Consider the following 8,994-nt stretch of genomic DNA (forward strand, 5'->3'; position numbering starts at 1 on the left):
AAATCATTGGCAAATTATTGATGATTTTAAATCAGAAAATAATGCCAGAGGTTGAGTTTCAGACTTCATATCCTTCAGAAAAATTATGCTAATGCAAAACATTTTATTCTATCTACTTTCTAAGCTTGTAACAGCGATATTTAAAATTGTCCATATTTCTGGGCCTTTGTCCCCCATTTGTTATGACTTTGTCCAGATTTCTTGCTCTAACAGGTTGAGAGGTATGACGATTGTATTTACCAGGCTGTGGAATGGCGATTCATCACTGGGACAAAGCAGAAATTCCTTAAGATTCCAAGAGCAGAATAGCTATTTCTTACATTTATTTCATTGAATTGCACTTCTTTAATACTTATTTAATTGAATTGCTCTTCTTTACGTTTAGAATTGTGCTATACAGGTAATCTACCACATTTTGGACTGCTATAAACCTTTTTTAATGTTTCACTGCATTTGTGTACTGTTTTATACTGTTTTAATTGTATTTTTCATTGCTGTAATAACAGTAAACTGCTTTTTCATACCAAAAGTTGTATTTTCTGTTTGTGAGTGCTCCATCTGTGCTTTTTTATATATTTTCGTGAGGTTTCTGTTTTCAGTTCAAGTATCATATAACTGATTTGTTTGCTGTTAAAAACATACTCTAGAGTCTCCTTGCTCCTTTATCTACTTAAAACTTTCATTTAGTGGCTACAGCTAGTAGCTGTAACAGTGTTCAATACTGTAATTGCTTTTTTACTAACATGCGTGAATGGGCATACCTTCGTTGAAGGTTGTGCGTCAGGGCCGGCAACTCGGCATGTAAAAATCTACTGCCAATCATTAGCGGACCGGAGTCCGCTGTGGTGACCCCTAACCGGGAAAATCTGAAAGACACAACTAAACTGTAAACTGCTTTTTCATACTGAGACTTGTATTTTCTGTTTGTGAATGCTCTATCTGTGCTTTTCTGTGTATTTATTGTGAGGTTTCTGTGTTATACTCAGGTAGCATAATCTGGATAGAATGCCAAGTGCTTTTTCATACTGAGAGTTGTATTTTCTGTTTGTGAGGGCTCTATCTGTGCTTTTCTGTGCATTTTTTTGTGAGGTTTCTGTGTTCTAGTCAGGTATAGTATAACTGATTTGTTTGCAGTTAAAAGCATTCTCTAGAGTCTCCTTGCTTCTTTATCTGTTTAAAACTTTAATTTTGTGGCTACAGCTAGTATCTGTAATAATTTCCCACCTGCCCTCTGCATTGGTGTCTTGTTCTTTCTTATACTTGGTGGCTTTGCAGTTGCTCGCCCATACTGTAAATTTGATCTGGGACACTCCTCCCAGTCTAGTGTCATTAGGCCATTCTACCTAAAACATTTGAGAAGGCCAACCTACTTAGGTTCTTAACCTTGAATTAACTTCTGTTCCTGCTTTCTCCCTTTCTACTTTACTAAAAAAAAAAAATTGCTTGAATCTCATTGTGTTCTGACTGAGCATGCTTCTCAGCTGATAAGTATATTTTTTTGGCACTTTCTAATTCTTCAGAGTTGAATAAAACAATAATTGAATTCGGTTCAGAATACAGTTTGAATAAATTGCATTTATTTGCTCTAATATTGCTATACACTCAAGTTTGCTAGCTTGCACTGTACTTGAATTGTTTTTAGTGCTGTTTTAGCTGCTTTTCTGTAAAAAAAATTCTAAGCTTTTTTCCTGCCTTTTCTGTAACTAGTCTAGTCCAGATACAAATTTGCTGTATCCAGGACTGTTTGTAAGCTTCTGAGCCACCCAAGCCTTTCTGTGTTGGAGGGAAGCCTTCTAGCATATCAGTGGAGTGGTAAGCACTAGGTAGCCTATCTACTACAAAAGGAGTGGTTTCTGGCCCAGAAATTGTAGTTTATTGGCCATTTGGGCAGTTTTTCCATCTCTTTCAACTTTTTGATTTAAAAGCCTGCATTTGTGCTTGTTTCCCACCTTTCCTCTAACTAGTCCAGTCCAGATACAGATTTGCTGTATCCAGGACTGTTTCTAAGCTTCTGAGCCCCCCCAAGCCTTTCTGTGTTGGAGGGAAGCCTTCTAGGTTATCAATGGGAATGGTAAGCACTAAGTAGCCTATCTCCCACAAGAGGAGTGGTTTCTGGCCCAGAAATTGTAGTTATTGGCCGTTTGGGCAGTTTTTCCACTGTTCTGCTTTGAAAGCCAGTGTTTGAGCTTGTTTCCCACTTCCCCTGTAACTAGTCTAGCCCAGATACAGATTTGCTGTATCCAAGACTGTAAGCGTCTGAGCCCCCAAGCTTTTCTGTGTTGGAGGGAAGCCTTCTAGCTTATCAGTGGGAGTGGTAAGCACTAGGTAGCCTGTCTACCACAAGAGGAGTGGTTTCTGGCCCAGAAATTGTAGTTTATTGGCTGTTTGGGCAGTTTTTCCATATCGTTCAACTTTCTGGTTTAAAACCCTGTGTTTGCGCTTGTTTCCCGCCTTTAACTAGTCTAGTCCAGATACAGACTTGCTGTATCCAGGAATGTTTGTAAGCTTCCGAGTGGTGTCAAAGTCTGCTCTAACATTTTTCCCTTAGATCTGCTAGTTCTCTCCACTTCTCCACTTTCACTAGCTTATTAGTCTAGCACTTTATCAGACTTCTTGTAGCAATTATTGTAGCACACAAAAGTGCTACCAGCACTAAATGTTCTACAAGGAAACAGCACCAGTACTTATTATTAATGCCCACCCTTCCAGGCATGTCTAAAGGTCAGTTTCCTGTGCTTTCTCCTATTAACCTGGTGAACTTGGGCATCCTGAAGCAATGTAGCAACTGCCTCATGTACACCAACAACTCTCTTCTCTTACCTCCCAATGCTCAGACTTGCGAGAGATGCACTTATATATCCAAACTGGAAGCCACGCACTCTCCAGCCAAGACTGGAATAGCTGGTCAAGAGGAGAAGGTAACACTTCCACCACACCACATGGAACATATAGCCCTGCAGAATACACACTAGCACTGCCTTCACATAAAAACACAAACCAGATACCCACCTTCGCAGAGGCTCTCAATAAATATCTACCCAAACAGCAGAGCCCTCCAAGGCAGAAATGCACTTGACCACCACAACACAACACTAATCACAAGGCACATAACTCTCCTAAACAGTGTGCCACTCAACCAAAGCCCCTAAGGCAAAACAGCATGCCCAACACACTAGTCATAGGTGACTCAATAGTGAGGCACACTGATGTCCCACTCACTAGGTTGAATAAGGAGGAAGTAACAGTCAGCTGCTTGTCAGGTGCCAGGATCCACCACATAATGCACTCACTCAGGTCCCTCAACAACAGGTACAAATATGACTCTGCCATTCTAAATGTGGGTGTGAATGACCTGAGATGTACCTCCCTGGACTACATGAAAAGAGACATGGAGGAGCTCTCGGATTATGTAGCCCAAGTGGGTATGACCCTAGCCCTGAGCAGTATACTACCATCTCCCAGAATGATACCACAGTACAAGCAGAAAATTATTGATTTCAACAATTGGCTAAGTTTCTGTTGTCATTCTAAGGGATCCAGTATTTGTCTTCCTGGGATGACATGATTGACAGACCTCAATGCTTTGCCAGAGATGACCTGCATCTGTCACCCCTGGGCTTCCGGATACTGGCCAAGTCTGTTGCCACCCCTATAGTGCCTTTTGTAGGCAGTGTTCCAAAGACCAAATTTCCACTGTAACAGCTACAAACAAATGCAATCTGAGGGTCATGCTGCTCAATGCTAGAAGTCTAAATCTCAAAATGCACTCACATGAAGCACTCCTTAAAATGGAGAACATCGACATTTGTGCTGTAACAGAGATCTGGTTCAAGGCAGCAGAAAGCACCCCTGCACTACCAGGCTGTAACTCATTCCACACCTTCTGGCCCCAGAACCTGGACCAAAGCTCCAAAGGAGATGGTGTTTACATATTCATAAAGGATGTGCACACCTCCAGACTGGTAGCCCAACATAATGCATCAGAGATACTTCAGCTGCAGCTAACATTGGGTAAGACAGCAATTCAGGTTGTAGCCTGCTGTATGTCCCCAAACATGTCCCAAGACTCACACTCCAAGTTCCTAAGCACCCTGAAGAATATTAGGGTCTAACCTAACACTCTTATTCTGGGTTACTTCAACTACTCCTCCATTAACTGGGAAAACTACTCATGTACCAATACACTTACCCAATATTTCCTGGAATTCATTAATTCCAATACCCTGGACCAGCTCGCTCTTACCCCCCACTAGAGGTAGCAATATCCTTGACCTGGCCATTACTAACATGGGCAACCACTGCTCTACACCAATAGTCAACTCCTCCCTGGTTAGATCTGACCACAAACTAATCACCTTAGAAATCCACATCCCTCCCACCCCACCCCCACAAAGGTAACCATCATGAAAAACTTCTCCAAAGCTAACTTTGGGCTCCTAAAATCAGAGGTGGCTAACTTCACGGCGCCCGTGCAAATAGAGAATAGTTGCATGACTACAGAATCATACACCAATGCACTGTATGATCACGTACACAAATGCATGGATCTCGCCATACCCAATAGAACCAACACACTCTCCTCCAACACAAGGAAGCCAATGTGGTAGTCCCCTGCCATAAACAAACTTTACAACAGAAGGAGAAAACTGATGTGGAATAAGGTGAATTCCCAAGACTGGAAAAACTCCCTTATCAGCCTCAACAAAAAATTGAGATCCCTCATCAAATTCTCTAAAGTTAGCTATGAAAACAGAATTGCAGCAGATAGTAAAGACCACCACAAGGCATTCTATAGTTATGTAAAGAATCTCCATGGCAATACCTAGATTTGCTCTGAGCTACTGCATAATGGTACCTCCTATACCGAGCCAACAGATATTGCCAATATACTGGCCAACAGATTCGGTGCCAACTTTACCCCTTTCTCCCCCCAAAGGGCCAATCACAATACCAGTAGGTTGCCAGGCACCCAGTATTACTGCTGCACAGGTTAAAACAGCACTGTCCAAGACCAAGAATACAGTTTCTATGGGACCTGATAATATCCCTGGCTGTGTTCTACATGAACTACACAATGAACTGGCACCTCACCTGTGTGTCCTGTTCAATCACAGCCTCACCTCAGGCTTCTCCCTATTGAATGGCACACTGCTACAGTCATCCCTTTCCGCAAAGGAGGAGTGACTACAGACCCTGGGAACTATTGCCCCATTAGCCCGACGAGTCTGATATGCAAAGCTATGGAATGCATCATCATGGACCTAATAAACAAGGATATAGGGAACCTCCAAACTCTTGATCCCACACAGTTTGGTTTTGTGAAGGGTAGATCATGCCTGCTCAACTTGGTCAACTTTTTTGAGTCAGTCACCAGAGCTGTGGATGAAGGCAAGGTGGTTCATACAGCCTACCTTGATGTGGCCAAAGCCTTTGATACCATTCCCCACTCAGGAATCATAGAAAAACTCACTAAGCTAGGCATCAATCCCTATATCACTAGGTGGGTTGCAAACTGGCTCACAGATAGAACACACAGTGTGAATGTAGCTGACTCCAAGTCAGACTGCCGACTAGTCACAAGTGGAGTACCACATGGTTCGGTCCTGGGTCCTCTCCTGTTTGGAATCTACTTCACTGAAGTCCAGGCCAACACAAAGGGACTCTGGCTGACAAAGTTTGCAAATGATTGCAAGTTGGGAGCTATTATTAACTCCCCAAGTGATGCTGACATCCTACAGAATGGCCTCACTGAGACTACCCGACTGGTGCCAGAACTATGGCCTTAAGCTCAATGCCACAAAATGTGTCATCATCCCTTTTGGGAAAAAAACAGTTCTCATGAATTACCACATTGATGGTAGTCCACTGCACACAGAAGGCATTATAAGAGATCTGGGAACACAAGTTGACAGCAACCTCTTTTTTGATCACCACATTGCCACTGTGGTCAGAAAGTCTTTCTGTGTGGAACATCTCATTACTAAGGGTTTTGCATCCTGGAAGAAAGAGGTCATTGTCTCCCTTTACTCCTCCTCATTAGGCCAGTCATTGAGTACAATGCCCCATTTGGCATGTACCTCACTAGACACCTGCAACAACTGGATAGGCCACAAAAGTACCTCAAAAAGAGGATCCTAGGCCTTAAACACTTGTCCTATATGGACAGACTCAAAAAACTCCAACTATTCTCTGTCTCATATCGCCTACTTAGAGGCAATCTCTGCTTGACTTACAAAGCCATGTCTGACCCAGCTCTGTTAGAAATGCTACATCTAAAGAAATCCCAATCACTCCACACCACACACTCCAGAGACCTCAACCTCATTACCACAATCAACAGAACGTACTTGGGGGACAGGTTCATAACCCAGAGACTGCCCATGCTATGGAATAGATTTCCTATACATGTCAAACAGAGCACCTCGCTGATCCTCTTCTAGAGAAATCTCGATGAGTGGATGGAAAATAGAAAATTCACCCCAGGGATAACTCCAGTGGCTCTACTCAACAGAGACACTGGGAACTAAGGTCAGGTGGCATAATGCCAGGGTAATCCTATGGCTAGGCTTTAGCCTGGTACACACCTATGAACCTATGAGGTTTGAATTATATTAGGCATACATGGATACACTACAATGACCATTTTATGAAGATACCATTGGAAGTTTAGCGCTCTTGTTATTTCATCAGAGCTATGATCTTATCCGAACTATCAGGGTTGTTCCTAGTTGTCAGAGGCAATGCTTTTTTAGGGAAATAGGACATGTGGTCCAGCTGGGCGACTAAGGAAGAGCAGCCAATGGTCAATAGAGGGTGGTGAAAACAGGAAAAATAATGTAGCCCCTGCTGCCACAGCACACTACACAAATTACGAAAGTACTCCTTAACAAATTTTTTTTTAACTATATTCTCACCAAGATCTAAGCACTGCTTTATCATTCTTTTAAAGGTTAAACAGTTTTTCATAAGATATAATCATAGGATCACAGGAGTTTACTAGGCTATCGACCCATGTATTTGGCCAGATTCCTTTTGAACAGTGCCATAGAGGTGCTCTGTTTCACATGAATTGGTAGCCTATTCCAAAAACGTGTCAGTTGCTGGGAGACAAATCTGTCCATCCAGCATGTCCTATTTTAGTCAAAGGCCATATTTGGGTCCCTGGAATGCATAGCTCAAGTCTTGTTTAATTTATGGATGTGCAGCAAGTTCATTAGATTTGGGTCTGAGATTGCTTGGTAAGCCAGACATAAGTCTCCCCAACAAAATCTATACAACACAAAGTATAGTGATAGGGACTTTAGTCAGTCTGTGTAAGGTACTTGCTGGAGTCCCTTGATCTTCTTTGTCAGAAACCTCTGAGGTCTCTCTAATTGCTGCAGGTGCTTTGTATGGTACATGCCAAATGGGGTATTATACTCAATTATGGGCCTTATTAGTGACAAGTACAGAGGGTTTTGACCTCCTTTATACTCATCGCTGATTAGACCCATAATTGAGTATAACGCCCCATTGCATGGCATTACTTGGATCTCTTACTTTCTCACCTCTCAAGTTACAGCACTGTTTCCTTTTTATAAAGCAGCTCACCTACTTTTTCATCCCATTCTCTGTTTAGCAACACACTGAAGCAAAGTTTTTTTGGTGCAGTCAAAGTATACTGTCCAAATAAAATTATCTGTGTAGCGGTGAGGAACACCACTAGTTTCTAAACACAAGCACACTATATTTTACTCTGAGCACACTTGGATACATGTTTATTTTGTCCTGCTATTACCATTCTAGAACCTTTGACTGTCCTCTAACAGTCCAGGAACAAATCCAGGAGGTGTTTGTGGTGACGTGGTGCACTTTGGTCTGAAGGTTTCCTGAAAAACAGATTCCTTTTAGGTGTAGTGGAGGTGGGGAGTGACATTTTCTATATTATTTATTCAACAGCATTTTTCTCATTTCAGTATACCTTTCTAAAGAATGGCTATACTATTTTTGTACACAAATAGTATGATGGTGTCATTACTTACAAAAACAGTATAAATTTATATACAGTATGGTACTTATCATAATATCCCAAAGTAAGGCACTTAAAACTAGCAGAGAAAGTAATCTAACTGCTAAGATACTAAACTATTACTCAGACTTTGTGAAATGTGTGATATAAACAGGTTAACTGTACACAGTAGCAAAAATGGTTTCCGTTTTGGCCTAGTTCTTATAAGTGATGGTTAAGTGGATCCAGAACATGAGCATTGTCTTGTTTTCATCTCATACTTTGAGGCTGAAGATTGTAGCAGCAGAATGACCACCCTTAAATACTGGTGTGGCTTAAGTTACCATATCTGTTGCTTTCTGTGATTTCTGCCTACCCATTCTCAGGCAAGTGTATAGTTTGCTTTATCTCATTCTGTTTTCACAAGACTGGAGTGTTTTAAAAGTGAACTGTGGGGTTTACACTAAAATTAGATTCTCCTGACAGAATATGAATTTAATAAGGAAGCTCAGTTCACAATTTAACCCTAGTCCTCTTCCTTGTTGGCAGAATACCTCATTCTGTGTTAAGATTCATGCAAGAGTTTTATTCCCTCTCTTAGCTGCAATGCAGGTGGATATTTAGAGATGGACACATCACCAAATACTCAGATGAGAAACATGAGCTGTGGCAACATTTATGAAATGAATACCCACTGATCTCAGATTATTACGCACACAGTAAAGCAGTTGATAAGTATCACTGTATGTGCTTTCACAAAGACTGTGTTCCATAAGCATTTAGACCACATCTCTAGTTCTGTAGCTGCAAATGGGGAAATGATTGACTAAGTATGTTTACTTTTGTTTACTTTAGTAGAAACATTTAGTGTGCTAGACACACACACACACACACGGTAAATCATTTGATAAGTCAGATAAAGATAATAGAAGTTCATACTAATGTCCTACTCCTTAGCCAAGCAGTGAACCCCCCCCCCCCACAACCTTCGCAACCTTCCAAACCAT

This window comes from Protopterus annectens, chromosome 9.part0 (assembly GCF_019279795.1).
Source record: "Protopterus annectens isolate FY-2018-M chromosome 9.part0, PAN1.0, whole genome shotgun sequence".
In the NCBI taxonomy this organism is placed as follows: domain Eukaryota; kingdom Metazoa; phylum Chordata; order Ceratodontiformes; family Protopteridae; genus Protopterus; species Protopterus annectens.